Consider the following 17,217-nt stretch of genomic DNA (forward strand, 5'->3'; position numbering starts at 1 on the left):
TGCCCTTTTGCCTTACAGGGTATATAAACAAGATGCCGCACACAATTTCACAATAACGAAGTGAAAACATTCCATGTTTTTTGTTGTCTACAGTTTCTGAGTTACTAAAGCAGGTTGCCTGTTTTTTTTTTTTTTTTTACGGTCTTCGTATTGTTCTTTAGGAACATTGCCCAGCTGATATTCAACATGTCCAGACAGACTTAGGATTCCAGTTTTGCTTCCAGATCTGGAATAAGCACAGTACTCCATTGTTAACTGGCCTGACTGCAAAAAGGATGGGTTGGGACTGCTGAAATAAAAATAAACAAAAATTTGTTCAGATCTAATTTCTGATTTTGAATGCCAGGCCCTGCCTGTTGTAATCCTTTCGGGTGCCAAGTGCACATAGAATTCCAGGGCAATTTAAAGGCGAGGTATGATATGTTTTTGTTAGATTCAGCATTCTCCTTTCTTCTAGGAGTGCAAGACTGGATATTTATTTATCTACAATAATTTGAACATTGCTTCCCCTCCAATGTGATGCCCAGTTGCCCTTTGAAATAGGTTGGATTAAGAGATAGAGGCTGACCCAAAGTTACTAAATTCTTGTGCCCTCAGTATTGATTTCTTGATTTCCATGTCTGTACTCCAGCACTTTAACTGCTACACAAGGCTACCTCTTTATAAAGGCTATGTTGATGGAGAATTATTAGATGTGCGTTATACTTGGAAGGCTCCATATTTACTGAAGGAGGCTGAACAAGTTAATGTCCAGAAACCTGACTGGGTGAACTTTGGCATGAATTTTTTTTTCTTTGGGTCAATCACACTCTTTCAGCCTAACCTTACTTCACAGGGAGTTACTGGAAAAATGGAAGGAGGAAATTCCATGTATCCTGCTTTGAGGCCCTGAATGAAAGGAAATCAAATAAATAAAACTTCAAAAGCTGGGCTTGATCCCAAAGTGCCTGCTTAATTATTATTCTTATTAAAGTTTTATTAAGAGTTTATTATAGTCTTCACCAATTTAATGTCCTCCAAATGTTGTGGAACCTACCCCTGTAATTCTGCCTGGGAATTAAGGTATCTGTTATCCAAAGCCATTATTATCTTTTTATTTATTTAAAACACTATTTTTAAAAAATCATGTGAAGTGTTAGTAGCACTTTATAATGCCTTGTAAGACTGCACTTGGAATATTGCATCCAGTTTTGATTGCCACGATATAAGAAAGATGTTGAAACTCTAGAAAGAGTGCAAAGAAGAGCAACAAAGATCATTAGGAGACTGTAGGCTAAAACATGAAGAATGTTTATTTATTTATTTATTTGATTTATATACCACCCTACTCCCGAAGGACTCAGGGCGGTGAACAACCAAACAATAAAATACATAGATACAAAAAATTTAAAAACCAGATAAAATCGAATTAAACCATTTTGGCCCAGACAAATTAAAACACCCCAATAATTTAAAAGCAGATTAAAATTTACATATTAAAAAGAGGGAAAAGATTAGGCCAAGCCCGCCTGGTGGAATAAAAAGGTCTTCACAGCGCGGCGGAAGGTGCACAGATCCGGGATCCTCCGTATCTCCGGGGGGAGCTCATTCCAGACAGTAGGTGCCCCCACAGAGAAGGCTCTCCCCCTAGGGGCCGCAGTCAACATTGTTTGGCTGATGGCACCCGGAGGAGTCCCTCTCTGTGAGAGCGTACTGGCCGGTGGGAGGCTATTGGTGGTAGTAGGCAGTCCCGTAGGTAACCAGGTCCTAAGCCATGGAGCGCTCTAAAGGTGGTAACCAAAACCTTGAAGCGCACCCGGAAGACCACCGGGAGCCAGTGCAGCTCACGCAGGAGAGGTGTTACATGGGAGTGCCGTGTCGCTCCCATTACCACCCGCGCGGCCGCACTCTGTGCCAGTTGGAGCCTCCGGGTGCTCCTCAAGGGGAGCCCCATGTAGAGAGCATTACAATAGTCCAGGCGGGAGGTGACGAGGGCATGAGTGACTGTGCGTAAGGAGTCCCGATCCAGAAAGGGACGCAACTGACGAATCAGGCGGACCTGATGAAAAATCCTCCCAGTCACGACCGTCAAGTGCTCTTCTAAAGACAGCCGATGTTGTAGGAATTGGGTGTGTCTAGTCTAGTGAAAAGAAGCATTCGGGCAGGGGTGAAATCTACTTACCTTCCCTACCAGTTCAGAAGTGTGCGCTCTGCGCGCACGTGTCATGTGCAATTTTGTACCCTCTGTGCATGTGCAAAGCCTTCTGCGCATGCGCAGAGGGTCAAAAACAGTTTACTTCTTGATTAAAACCAGGAAGTAACGGCCTCCAGGTGGCTGGGTGGAGCCTCACGCTGCCGCTGCTACCAGTTCGCTCAAATCGGTGCAAACCGGTAGCATTTCACCCCTGGATTGGGGTGACTTGATAGCAATGTTCCAATATCTACAAAGTAAAGAGGAGTAACCTATTCTCCAAAGCATCTGAAGGCAGAACAAGAAGCAATGAAAATAATCAAGGGGAGAAACAACTTAGAACTAAGGAGAAATTTCCTGACAATTAGAACAATTAATCAGTGGAATGACTTGTCTCCAGAAGCTGTGGGTGCTCCATCTCCATCTCAGGCTTTTAAGAAGAAATTGGACAGCTCTTTGTCTGAAATGATACAGGGTCTTCTGCTTGTGCAGGGGGATGGACTAGAAGGCTTCCAAGGTCCTTTCCAACTCTGATATTCTGTTAACATTTATATAGCTGCCTATCTTCTAACCAACTCTGAGTGGCTCCCAATCAACCATGAAGGGATGCTACCTGTTAGTGCTACCGTAGTAGCACTTGAGTTTCCTGGATAAATTGTCTTACTTTCTACAAGAAAAATCCCTGTATTGCAGTAAGATTTTTTTTTTTACATTTATCTCTTTCGTTTATATTTTGTCCAAATTCTAGGTATTTTGATAGGTAGTTGGATTGCCGTGCTCAGGGATTCCTCTCCTTGGTAGTTTTGAATTGAGGCTGTGTAAGGAGATGTCAGACGTTAAGCCTATATGCCTCTATCAATGTGGTGTTTTTTTTTTATCAAGATAAAAAAAAAGTTCAGTGTCTGCTAATTGCCTCTAACTTCATCCCTTCCCTATTTGCTTTTCAGAAATGCCCTTCAAAGGATTATATAAAACACTGCAGGTGCTGTGATGTCTGAAACTGCGCAGAGGGACTGCTTTCTGAAGGTAGTCCTTAAATTTGCCCCCCAAAATGTGTCTGTGAGCAGTTCAAATTAATTTCTTATTGCCTTCTTGGGGTTGGAGAGCAGAATCTGTCCTAGCCTGTACAAGTGATTCCTCCAAAACTGGAAATATGCTATACATCATAATGTGATCCATTTCTCATGATGTAAAAAGATCTAATGAATAAGCCATGGTTTGTTTTAGGGCAGTAAGCCTCACAGTTTGCTGCTGGTTTACTGATTGCACTTTTGTCTTAGTATGATGTATAAGTAGGAATGCAGGGTTTGTGTGTGAGGTTTCCGAGATTGTTTTTGTGTTGTGTCCAAGCTTTAAAGCATTGTACAGAGGCACAAGGCAAGTATAGTTTAGAAAGGAGAGAAATCAAGGCATGGTTAAGCAAATGCTCATTATCGGTAAGACTTTTAGAGCAGGAGTTACACTGGAATCACTTTTATGTGTGAGAGGATGCTGTTAAGAATATGAGCTGAGGGAGCACATCTCATAATTGCAGAAGAAGTAGGAATTGCTAGGGAGGCCATATATGTTTGGCAGTCAATAACACTGCACTTCCAGCAAAGCTGCAGAAAGTTTTAAGAGATGGCTAAACACATCTCTAGCTGTCAAAATCCAAAAGAGCCTTGGTAGTACAGTGGTCTAAGGCACCCTGTTATTAAGCTGGTTATTAAGACCAGCTGCCTGCAATTACTGCAGGTTTGAATCTCGCCATGGCTCAAGGTTGACTCAGCCTTCCATCCTTTCTAAGGTAGGTAAATTGAGGACCCAGTTGTGGGGGCAATAAGCTGACTTTGTATAAATATACAAAAGGATGAAGGCTATTGCTGAGCACATTGTAAGCCGCCCTGAGTCTCCGGAGAAGGGCGGCATATAAATCAAATTTAAAAAAAAAAATCAGCTACCAAATACAGCAGGTCTTTTCCATGTGTATATATGTGTGTGCTCATATGGTTTTCTTTATGAAGGCCATCTCAGAAATGTATTAATACCTTGATTTAGGATGGTGCGTGAAGAGAACTGAGTAAGCATCGCATTTTCCCTGCTGTTATCCATTTTTGGTATTAAAATAAAAACTTCTTTGTGGTCACATTTGCATTTGCATAAAAAAAATAATGAAAGAAAACCAGCAAATATTGGGAAGTGGTGGCTCCGAGGTATTCTAAGCATTTTGCTAGAGTTCAGAACAGGGATACTGCTGTGAGAAATAAATGAAACAACTGAAGTCTCCTGGGAGACCAAAGGTGTGCACATACACGGCAGATATTCATCACATGTCTGCATGTGCAAGGATTTTCTTGCGCTGACTTTCTCACCTTCTAATCAGTCTGCTAACTGTGAATGAATGGATGAATCTCTGCTCCTCCAAATGCTCTTAGCGCAAAGGTGCCTCTCAACACTTAGTTTCTCTGTAATTATGGCATTAGTGGAACTTAGGAGAAACTGGCCTCAGAGAGATTCATTTACTGGTTAAACAAAGACTCCCTTTCTCTACCATTGCTTGTTCTCTGCTGATGTTGCCAGGTGATCAGAAGGAGCTGTTTGAACTGTTCCATACTTTGTGCAAGAAAGTTGCTCTGTAACTTGTTGGAATTAAGAGGTGTTGATGCCGTAAGTCTTGAGCACACCTGACAGCTATTAATAATAAGCAGTGGCATTGATTATCCGTACAAGTTGATATTAATGGTTTGATTTCTGGCTTTCATGAATTTAGAATCTCATCTGGCATACCAAGGAGAGCATCTGTAAACCAGAAGAAAATTTAATGTTTTTGTTGTAATGTTGGTGTGTTACCAAGTTGTTGTAGTTTATTTTTGGACCACTGATGCGCCCCGCAGATTGTGTGTAGGCAGCTGGGAAAGTAAATTGGCAAAGTTATTCTGAGTGTGAACAAAGGAGAAAGTAGTTAGGCACGTCTGTCCTGAATCCGCGTATCATGTATTTCCTTACTTAAGAAAGATAAAATATGGAATGTATTAAAAAGGGGTAGTGGATCAGTAGCTATCCAGATACTGTTACACTACAAATGCTACCATCCCTCACAGTTGTCCCTACTGATTGGCGCTGCTGAGAGCTATTGTTTAAAAGTATCTGTAAGGCCATAGATTTTCCACCTGTTATAACAACGCAAGTGTCTGCCTCCAAAGAACTCCCCTTTGGCTATGAATTATTTGAGCTTTTCTCTTTAGTGGTGAAGGAGGCAAACCTGAAGCTAAGATGCCACAACAATCTCATCCAGAGAAAAGATGATTCTTCTGCATCAGGAGTGATGTTTTTTCATTCATTCCCATCACTAAAAAGCCAGCTGCATAATACGTTGCAGTAAATTGTTCTTGAAACATTTGCTTGTTTATGTCGAGCAGGTTCAGGCTTTCCATTCAGACGTTTAAGATTCCCTCTAGTGTATCTATCCAAAGGATCAATTGATTAGGGATAAATAACTGGGGAGAAAACTTTTCAGAATAACCAATATTAGCAAAATGTAGATTTAACTTAGTGTAATGGAAATGGGCAGCCCAGAAGGCCCTTGCAGCACCAGTCTCAAATTTGTGGCTCCTAAGCACCTCCATCCCCACAGTTTACAAAGTCAGAATTTAGTGACAAAAAATATTTTTATAGGATAAAAAAATAGGTAACAGAGCTATACTTGTATGCTTCTCTCTCTGTATGTTTGTGTGTGTGTGTGTAGTTTTATTATTTTAATGTTATAAGCTGCCCTGACTCCCCCTTGGGGCGAGATGGGTGGAAAATACATTTAATAAACCAGTAAGATCAATGATCTTATTATAAGAAATAATAATATAATAGCCTTTTGAAGACCACAGGGAAAGGAGCGAATAAGCAGTGAACCATCACGTTTGATTATAAAACTAAGTGCTTAGCCATCTTTTTTTCTGCCCTCAAGAAAAAAAAATGCCACATTTTTATAGACAATGTATTGAGTCATTGGGGTCACACACACATCCCCCCCAAGAGCTGTGGGCCACATGTGGCTCTCAAGCTGCAGGTTGTCGCTGTCTATAATACAACTTTAAAAAACTTGGGAGACACCCAGCCCAATGCCATATTATGTCCACAGATATGTAAAGAGGAGCTCATGGGTGTATGTCAGGGCTCTGATGCTTTCAAAAAGAAAATCTTATATATTATATAATTGATGGTAGTCGGGTGCATTGCTTTATCTGTTGAACTTTTCGGAGTTCTTCAGGGTGTGATGTGAGTCCAGTGACTTTCCAAGTTTCTTGCAGCCCTGGTCTGATACTTGTGGCTCCTAAATACCCCACCCCCAGTTTCCAAAGTCAGAATTTAGTGGCAAAAATATTTTTTTTTGTGGTAGTGCATACTTTAGCCCCCTTTGACAAAATAAGGGATAGAACCAGTGGTGGGTTTCAATTTTTTTTACTACCATTTCTGTGGGTGTGGCTTGGTGGGTGTGGCATGGCTTGGTGGGCGTGGCAGGGGAAGGATACTGTAAAATCTCCATTCCCTACCCAATCCAGGGGAAGGTTACTGCAAAATCCCCATTTCCTCCCGATCAACTGGGACTTGGGAGGCAGAGAATAGATAGGGGTGGGGCCAGTCAGAATTTTTACTACCAGCTCTCTGAACTACTCAAAATTTCCGCTACCGGTTCTCCAGAACTGGTCAGAACCTGCTGAAACCCACCTCTGGATAGAACAGATGCCTACAGAGATTCTCCATCATCCAGGTCATGGTTGTTCCAAAGGTGCTTTTTCCCAAAAGAAGCTTCTTAGGTGAGAAGCGAAACGTTTTCAAGGAAAAACAAAACCAAGGCAGTCCAGTTGGGATAGAAGAGATGTTTTAAATCAAAACCTTCCCTAAACAAACACAAAAGAAAATTGAACCTTTCAGAGCTATCCACATCAGAGATGTCGGTTACTAGAGATCCTCTGTGGCTCTTGGACCTGAAAAAAGGCAGAGATCAATGGTCATCATTGCTTTGAAGCGATGCCTCTAAGTGTTGGACAAAGGCATTGGGGCTAGGAACGGGTTTTGGTCCTTTCCGCAATGATGTCGTGTGGTGTACAGAATGGAGATGCAGCTAGCTCCCAGGTTAAGAACGAATTCCATTCCTAACACAATCTTCAACTCAAATTTGTATGTAAGTCAGAATTCATACTTGCAAATGGACAGCCTATTACCAAAAATGGGAGTTAGCATTGTCCTTGATGCGAGGAAGCACTGAAGCAGCACAATGCTTCCAAAAATCGCTGAAAACAGGCTGTATATTAAAAACATGTGGCTTCAGCAGTTCCTGAAAAGATTGCGTGGCTTCAGCGCTTTGTCAGCACGAGGAAGAACGCCATTTGCCATTTTTAGTAATGGGCAGCCTTTTTGTACTACAGATTGTCCATAAGTTGGATGTTCTTAACCCGGGGACTCCCTGTAGAGAAAACATAGTCTATGTTCACTATTCCTTGCAGCAGTATTTAAAAGGATGACTAATTCTGTATTATGGAAAACAATCAGCCAACCTCTACTGAAAATTGAATTGCAGCTGCTATCTTGATAGTGGATGGCAGCTGTAAATGATCTGCATTTCCACACCCACACCCACCATCGCCACAAGTATTGGTCAGAGAGCCAGTTTGGTATAGTGGTTAAGGTGCTGACCCAGAAACCAGGAGACTTGAGTTCTAGTCCTGCCTTAGGCATGAAAGTCTATTGGGTGATCTCGAGCCAGTCACTGTCTCTCAGCCCGCCTCACAGGGTTGTTGCAGGGAAAATAGGAGGAGGAAGGAGTATTATCTACAGGGGTGAAATCCAGCAGGTTCTGACAGGTTCTGGAGAACTGGTAGCAGAAATTTTGAGTAGTTCGGAGAACTGGCAAATACCACCTCTGGCTGGCCCCAGAGTGGGGTGGGAATGGAGATTTTGCAATATCCTTCTCCCAGGAGTGGGGAGGGAATGGAGATTTTTCAGTATCCTTCCCCTGGAATGGGGTGGGAATGGAGATTTTGCAGTATCCTTCCCCTGCCATGACCACCAAGCCACGCCTGCCACACCAGCCCACCAAGCCACGCCTACAGAAGTGGTAATAAAAAAATTTGGATTTCACCACTGATTATATATGTTTGTCATCTTGAGTTACATTACTTAATAAAGGGGTGATAAAAAAACTGATAAATTTTTCGCTGCATTAAAAAAATTGTATTTGCATTCAACCAGCTTTGTGATTAGAATATCCTTGTTAATGCCAGTCTGCTTGCTGGGGACTAAAACATGAAGGTGAACCAGCTACTTGGAGATTTGTCTTTCTTGTTGTACTTCCAGGGAAAGTACAACTCTCTTCCTGTTGACAAAAAACCCTTCAAAACTATGAATATGCTTAAAGAGATGTCCCAAACATCCCAAATATCCTCTGAACTAGATCAGACCACATCAAGCTCCAGATCTGTTGTCTTCTGCAGATGAAGTACCTCAGCGTGGAGTTTTTCCAGTAGTTTCCAGAAGGCTTTGCTTTGGTGAGACCATTTGGTTGGCTTCCATTGAAAATGTTTCCACTTCACATAAGTCATTCTTGTAACTTGGTGGTGCTGAACTTCGACCAGAAGGTCTGGTCTCCTGGGTTTCAGTCTTAATCGTGGATTCTGTCTTATCAAACAATTTCATTCATAAAGACAAAGTCCACAAGCTATTTTACAGATTCAAGAAGTTTTCTCAAAATGACAAATGTCAGTCTGTCTACAATTCAGAAGTATTCAGGATTTCCCTCTCCGGGATCAAAGACCAACATGTTATGTGGAGTCTGAATCATTTTGAGTCAGGGCTCCATGAACAATTTTCTGTGGTATACCCGCACTTGGATTTTGATATTCATTGCCACATTGAATCTGAATCTGTATCTGGTGAAGTGAACTTATGATTCACAAAATATTGTGTAATAATAAATATATTGCTCTTTAAAATGCCCCCAAAACTTTTTATTGCTCTGCAGGCAACTTCCTGTAATATGCCTGCTTTTTATTTGCAATGTACTGGGCAGCTGGCAGACATTTTAGTGATTAATCTGGTAGGCCCAACACCTCAGATAAATACTGGATTTGGAAGACCTCCTCACCATCAGACATATTGGATTGGGTGAGCCAATTGAAAGCAAAGGAAAATAAATTTTTAGGAAATATGGTAGAATTAAATGCCCTAGAGCTCACATGACAGATTGACTATGGTCTAGAGCCGTGATGGTGAACCTATGACACACGTGCCGGAAGTGGCACGCAGAACCATCTCTCCGGGCACGCGGAGCTGTCGCCCGTTGCTTTTCCAGGTTTTGGCGCACCGGTCAGCTGGTCTTCACGTACACGAGAGAACCAGAAACTGAAAGAGCAGCCGCCCAGTGCGCATGCGCATGCCAGGAAGATGATCTTCCGGTTTCTTCCACGCATGTGCACACGAAGACCAGCTCGCCAGTGTGCATGCACGAGCTGGAAACCAGAAGATCATATTCCTGGTGCGTGCAAGTGCGCCGGCAGCTGCTCTTTCGGTTTCTGCTGCTCCCACACACGTGAAGACCAGGTGGCCGGCGTGCCAGAACCCGGAAAAGCAAGGGGAGCAGATCTGCCAGCCAGGACGGGCGTGCCGGGACTTCCTTCCATCCCTACCTGAGCGGGCTTCTTGCGCAGCCCCAGCCCTCCAGCCCGTGGCACTGATGCGCGTCCATGGACTGGAGCGCCTGACCAACTTGGGTGCACAGGGCAGGGTTTGCGGGCTACGCAGCTGGCCACCCTGCCTGCTGCTCCTGCTGCTACGAGGGGGCGGTGGCGGTTCTTGCGCTGCCGCTTCTGGCCAGGATGCTGGAGCAGCCAGGAGGAAAAGGAGGAGGAGCTGCCGTTGGGGAGGCGTGCTGCCCCAGGTGGGCCAGAGGAGAGCGCAGCTCCTCACGCATGTAGATGCTGCCGAAGGGTAAGGAAGCAGCCGGGAACGGGGAGAGGCTGTGCTGGCTTGGTCTCGGTGGCGGGTTGGGGGGGTTTCATCCTGGCTAGAGTTGGGGCGAAGCTCTCCTGCCTGCTGGCCCCCCAAGCGGAGCCCTGGGAACACCAACACCCCTTCCCTCTGAGGCTGGGACTCCGGCTTTCCAGCTAAGGGAGGCAGCATTCCCCGTCCAACTTTATCTCCCGGTCCGGGGATGCAGTCCGTAGGGATGTCCCGCCACCTCAACGGGGACCAGGGGAGGGCAGGCAGGGAGGCGCGAGGACTCCCAAAAGGCCAGACAGAGCTGGGGCATGCGGACCAGACAGCTGGTCTTTGCGCGCGCATGTGCGCCAGAAACCGAAAGAGCAGGTGGCCGGCGTGCACCAGAAGATCATCTGCTTTTCCAGTTTCTGGTGCGCACACTCCCATTTCGGCACTTGGTGCCGAAAAGGTTTGCCAACACTGGTCTAGATGTTGTATATTTCATAACCATAAAGTTCCATGTATTGTCATCTTTGTGTCAAAGGCCTTATTTATTTACTTATTTCCCACCTTTATTATTTTAACAAATAACTCAAGGCAGCAAACATATCCAACACACCTTCTTCCTCCTATTTTTCCCATAACAATAACCCTATGAGGTGGATTGATCTGAGAGAATGACTGGCCTAAAGTCACGCAGCTGGCTTTCTGGCTAAGGCAGAACTTGAACTCATAGTCTCCCGGTTTCTAGCTTGGTGCCTTAACCCAAACCAAACAGTTCTAGAAATGGTAAGTGGTTTGGACATTGGATTCATATTTTCTCTCATTCCAGAAGAGCAATTAAGATGAATCTCTTTTGCCAAATTTTAAATAGTTATGTTGGTATTTGTTTTGGGTGTTTTGATTTTTTTATTTTGTTCTGATGTTTTATTTTTAACTACCTTGAGTACCCAATTGAATAGATAGATAAAAATAGAAACAAATAATTTTGTATATTTTTTTTCCTCCTATCCCCGTTCCCATCCCATGGTTTAACAAGATATTAATTTGAAATTAATCTGAATCTTCAGGTATGAATGAAATCCTTTAGTGGAAAGAATGGTGCATTTATGAATATTTGCTTTCAAGCCCTGGCAACAAATGCAAAAGACCAGCTACATTTTAAATTGGGATTCATTCTAGAATGGACTGATAATTTTATTCCGCTGTCCTTCCTTCCTTCATTTTCTATTCTCATCCAGAAAAATCTTCCTTGTTAACATTTTATCACAAGCAAGCTCATGGCACCTAAATGTATTTGCTGTTTTGCAAATGCATACACAAAGTCTGAGTTAAATTGAATCTCTGGGCAGTGCAAAGCAAATCTTAAAAATAGTTATTTAAAACCACAATTTCTTAAACCGCAGCGCTCAGCCTCCCTCCCCTAACTTCTCTTCCCCCACTGGTATTAATCCCCAGAGGATGAGGGCTGTTCGACAGCAGCAACTCACGAATGTTCCTCCTCCAGTGTGTTTGGTTTGATGAAAAACAGGGATTGTGTAAAAACAGACCTTTTTTTGTTCAATATGGCATCCTGAAAATATTAGCTTTTCATTTGGAAAAAAAAAAAAACCTGAACAACCACCAAGTTTCTAACCTTCAGGGCTGTTAATATTAGTGTTACTTGTCAAGGAGGAGCTGAGTAACATTTCCAGTGCTTGGTGCATCAAGGCTTTCTACAGCTTAATTTTCTTTTCTAATTATATAGTTTATAGACTTTATTTAACTCCCCAGCTTGGGAATGATGGTGCTCCTCAATCCAGCTGAACAAGCACCTGAAGCATCTGTTGTGAACTGACTCAGATACCTTGACTAGGAATCTCAAGCCTATTTTTCCCACCCACAACGGCTCTGTAAGATGTCAGGGGAAGAGTTTGCAGTGCTGGTTAGTCAATGCTGCTGGTTGAACCTGGGAACTTCTGTATGCTCAGTATATTAAGTGCTTTGCTGTTCAGCTTAGGTCCTCGTTTTTACATTTAAATTGCCATCTCTCTTCCCCCACTTCCCCTCCCCCCCCCACTCTCTGAATGTGGCTTTTCTTCAAGGACAGATTTTTGCCTAAGAGACGGTCTTCTCTCGCGTGTAAGAGAGAAAATCTGGACCGGTTTTGCGCCATGGAAAAGCAGGCTCTGCTGATTGATCCTGCAGCAGTTCTTGTAACGCTGGGTTCTGAACGTCCTCCTCATTCCCATGGTAACGGACTGATGTCACAGCCTGAAGGACGTGATTTCAGTGCCTGGGTTTTGTTTCAGGTGAAGAGCAGGTGGACTTTTGACAGGACTGAAACTCCAGGGATGGGATGGGAGTGGAGTGGGGCAGTTCACCTCACCCGTGTCAGCCTGCTTGCATAAACAGAAGAGAAGTGTGATGCATGAATCAGCGGCTTCTTTTGCCCGCCTGCTGACCGACCTTGAAGAGGGAATGACCTGCTGCAGGTATTTCTTGTTTGGATAAGTGTTTTGTTCTGGCATAGCAGGGTAAAGGAAGGGCAGAGGGGTTCAAACCTTTCCTTTAGCTCTCCCCACCTCGGTGCTCTCCAGGTAGTTGGGTCAACGCTCCCGTCATCCCAAGCCAAGAGATGGAAGAAGGCTGTTCTAGCACGGTACATATTTCCCCACTTGCTTTGGTATTGTTTTCCAGTGTTGTGGCCTCATTTGTCGTCCCTTTTGAATCATTTCGTGTTTACTGAGCCACGCTCTTCCCAGCTCCCCTCCTCCTTTCCCTCCCCCCTTCCCCTTTTATTCATTGGAAAAAAGGGAACTCTGGTCATATTTTCCTATATCCTATGAGCAGATTCCAAGGTTGTGGAACGGCGTCTCCACCCATTTAATTTGGCTGCAACCTTTTGCTCCCATGAAAGCTTGTGCTGATTGTTTGAAATCTCATGGTATATATGCTTTGGCATGCCATGAAGGGGTGGGGGTGGGGGACCTATAATCATGCTGCCCATTGTTGGCTTGCAGAAGAGGCTACAACTAAAAAAGGTGTGCAGCCCCAGGGCCGCTGAAATAATAGCGAGGTACTATTTCCTCCTCCTTCCCCCCCCCCAAACTCTGAAATACAATTTCCCATAAGCAATCCCATTTGAGGGATTTATTTTTAACTGAGAAACATTAGGGCTTTAGTCTCACCGCTCCAGCTTGAAACACGTGTTTCCTTCCCTGTGAGGTTTTGCTATTTTGCTCCGTCCTTCATTTCTTTGCTCCTGTGTCCGGGAGAGCTCATGGGTGTTTCCCGTGCTTTTATTTGCATGCTTTCAAAGAGTACCCAAATCTTATTGTTTCATTGTTGTTTGCACTGATGGCTTCTTGTTGCAAACAAACACATTATAAGATTAAAATAGCTTAGCGGTGGTAGAACCTTTTTTTTAATTTTAAATTATTGGAGTTCAGCCCAGAACATCTCTGAGAATTTTGCTGCCATGTATCTCCTTGCTTTCTTTTAAGTGCTCGCTTGCATACCTGGCAATTTTATCAAAGCTGATAATAAGGAAATGTTGTGCTCTTGCAATGCCCACAAAAATTGCTGTTATGTTTTCTTTTGCTTGAACAAACAAGCCTTGTCCAACCTTGTCAACTTTTAACTCTTAAGGCTGTGGACTTCCCAGGTCCCTGCAGGTCCGATACCACCTCCCCACTCACCACCATCTTCATTTGCACACTTACCTTTAAAAAATCTGTGGAGTTCCGGAACTTGCACGGAAAGAGGGCAGGCTGCTTCGTCCCTCGGCAACTCTGCTGGTCACATCACTTTGTTCCATAAATGGGTGCCATTTTCAAAGGGGCTACAATTCATTGCAGCCGCTCCAAAAATGGTTCCTGCTTCCGAGACAGATTCATATGACCTACCTATATTTGTGATGCGTGACAGGTGGCACGCGGAGCCATTTCTGCAGGCACGCGAGCCGTCACCCTAGGTCAGCTCGGGGGCAGGGCAATGCGGGGGAGTTGCACATGCATGCGGGGGCGCGTGTGTTGGGGGACATTGCATTATGTGTGCGGGCCTACGTGCGCACGCAATAGCACCCGTGCGCTATCGGCATCCGAGGAAAAAAAGATTAGCCATTACTGACCTATATAGAAGAGCTTCCTGACCATGAATAAAAGTTTAGCTGAGGTTCTATACATCTAGTTGTCTGCTGTGCTCACCTCATTCTGTCTTAAATTTGGGTTAATAACAGATATGGGCATAAAGACTGTTATGAAGCACTTCAAAAATCTATTATAGCTATTTTGCTAACTAGAAGTCGCTCCGTTTTCATTTTCTGAATATAAGCCTTTTTATGTGAGAGTCCTGCATTTGATTATGTATTCCCATGAAATATTTTGCATACAATAACAGTTTCTAAATTTTAGGAACTTTCACTGAAAGTACAAAAATACATCCAGATTTAGTTACATGCAGGGTGGATTTGATTTAAATTGAGTTGATTTAAATCACAATTTAAATCATGATTTAAATCACTAGTAAAAAGGCTTGATTTAAATCATTTTTATTTATTTATTTATTTATATGCCGCCCTTCTCCGGAAACTCAGGGCGGCTTACAATGCGTTAAGCAATAGCCTTCATTCTTTTGTATATTTTATACAAAGTCAGCTTATTGCCCCCACAAACTGGGTCCTCATTTCACCTACCTTAGAAAGGATGGAAGGCTGAGTCAACCTTGAGCCTTGGAGAGATTCGAAAATCATAATTTTTAAAGAGCAACTGTCATCTCTGCTACTCCTTTGACCCACTGTTGACTCACCGATAGTCCCAGTGTTGTAGAATATACAGCCTCATGCTATATAACTAAGCTCCATTTCATGCTGAATAAACTAAATTATTTAGGTATCTTAAATAGAAAACTATCTTACGATAGATTTTTACCCCAAAAGTTTTTTTATTAAAATAAATTCGATTTAAATCAAAAAAATCGATTTAAATCAAAAAAATCCGATTTAAATCTGATTTAAGTCTGATTTTTTTAAAAAAATCATTGATTTTTATCCACCCTGGTTACATGTGGAACAGCCCCATTGAAACCTGTAACTGTAACTGTCCTATATCCAATTGACTGCAATGGATCTATACAAAATAGTGATTAGATCAGATTCTAGAGCAGAATATTCACCTTTTAAATAACCATACTTACAGGTACATAGTTAATGCTGTTTTTTTTTAAAAAGATCCAGACTTGTTAGTTGTTTCAAATATTATAGGTTCTTAGATATTACAAAGAATTTAATGGTTGTGTGTGTTTAATACAGAGATAGACAACCTGATGTTTTGGGTTTAAAATACTGTCAGCTTTGAGCAGTACACCTCATGGCAAGTAGCTATGGGAACTCTATTTTAAAAAATCTGAATGGGAATTACAGGGTTGCCTATCTCTGGTTTTCTGTACAGGTAATCCTCAACTTACAACAGCTCATTTAGTAACCATCTGAAATTACAACGGGATTGAAAAAAGTGACTTATGACTATTTTTCACACTTATGACCATTGTAGCATCCCGATGGTCACGTGATCAAAATTCAGATGCTTGGGAACAGATTCATATTTGAGGATTGCAATGTCCTGGGATCACGTGATCACCTTCTGTGACCTTCTAATAAGCAAAGTCAATGGGGAAGCCAGATTCACTTAACAACCGTGTTACTAACTTAACAACTTCAGTGATTCACTTAACAACGGTGGGAAGAAAAGTCATAAAATGGGTCAAAACTCACTTAACAAATGTTTCACTTAAGAATCAAAATGTTGGGCTCATTTAGAGAATTTTAGAGAAATTTGAGTGTTTAGCCTTCATGTGTCTTTTTTCCGCCCTCAAGAGAAAATTAATGCCACATTTTAATTGGCAGTGTATTGAGTCATTGGGGTCACCAAAAGAAAAAGAGCTGTGGGCCACGTGTGGCTCTCAGGCTGCAGGTTGTTCCTGCCCACAATACAACTTCACAAACTTGAGAGGCATCCCATCCAATGCCATACGACGTCCATAAATTTGTAAAGAGGAATTCATGTGTGTATGTGAGGGCTCTGTGTTGCTTTCAGGAAGAAAATCTTGTATATTGTATAATTGATGGTAGTCTGGTGTACTAAATCTGTTGAACTTCTCCGAGTTTTTCAGGGTGTGATGTGAGTCCAGTGACTTTCCAGATTCCTGACAGTATGAACTGGGAGGATCTGTTTTGAGTAGCAGTAATAAAAACAGCAGTCCCCAGCTGGAAGTTAGTCAAATCTCCAGTATCAGCACTGTGAATGCCAAAATGGAAAAAAACAAGTTTCTTAGGCTTTGTTTTCTCTCCACCTCTTGGAGGAAAGACAGAGGATCATTTGCTTGACATCAGGCAGAATCTTAGCGAGGCAGTGAAAGTGTTTGGCTTTGTACTTGTAGCCTCCATTGGCAGTAATAAAGCATGGTGGGAGATGTAGTCCAATATAGGAGTCCCCCGTCCTGGAGATAAGACCTTGGAGAAGGCTGAATTTTCTCATCCTCTTATTTAACAGCATGTGTAATAAACACATGCGTTCATTCGTTCACTGACTTGCTTAGTTACCGGGGTTTATGTGCCACTAAACATTTGATAATTCTCTTTTTAAAGTCTAAGGTTAAATACAATATAATAAAATAACAACTCTAATCACTAATAATAACAAAAATTACTAAGAGAGAAACTAAGGCCCCCAAGAACAAAGGCATCTAAAAACAGCCCAGGGTGGGGATTCTAATTTATTCTAGATCCCTTCCCAGGGCTTTCTTTATAGGCCATGATTGATGATTCATGATATGATGCAATGAGCTAACTTAGTAATTGGCTTGAGCATTTTGTGCAAACTTCCACTATATATGTGTGATGATGAATTCTCCCTCTTCTAGCCTGTGGTCCCAATTTAGTTCAGTCTTCCCCAGAGTTCTATGTGGAAAAAGAGCCATCCAGGAGATCTGAGTATAGATCTTTCCACATTAATATCTCTATGAGGATTTGTAGCCAGACCTTATCTTTTTGGAAACATTCTGGCCCAGCCTTCACCAACACGAGACCCTCCAGTCAGGGTGGATAAAAATCAATGATT

At 42.6% G+C, this 17,217-nt stretch overlaps 1 protein-coding gene across 3 annotated transcripts in view; it reads left to right on the plus strand.

Annotated features, from left to right (window-relative positions):
- FBXO34 (F-box protein 34) overlaps positions 1-17,217 on the plus strand; it is a 76,989-nt gene that overhangs the window by 42,850 nt on the left and 16,922 nt on the right. Inside the window, exon 2 of one of the 3 annotated variants that reach the window (XM_034433429.3) lies at positions 3,118-3,196. The exons of 1 other annotated variant lie outside the window; for it this stretch is intronic. The gene's annotated coding sequence lies outside the window, so the exon portion shown is untranslated. Of the gene's footprint in view, positions 1-3,117; positions 3,197-12,369; positions 12,595-17,217 lie in introns of those variants that run through there. One more of the 3 variants, XM_034433430.3, reaches the window with a different exon arrangement.

Source organism: Pantherophis guttatus, chromosome 1, assembly GCF_059756535.1.
Source record: "Pantherophis guttatus breed Tessera chromosome 1, ASM5975653v1, whole genome shotgun sequence".
In the NCBI taxonomy this organism is placed as follows: Eukaryota; Metazoa; Chordata; class Lepidosauria; order Squamata; family Colubridae; genus Pantherophis; species Pantherophis guttatus.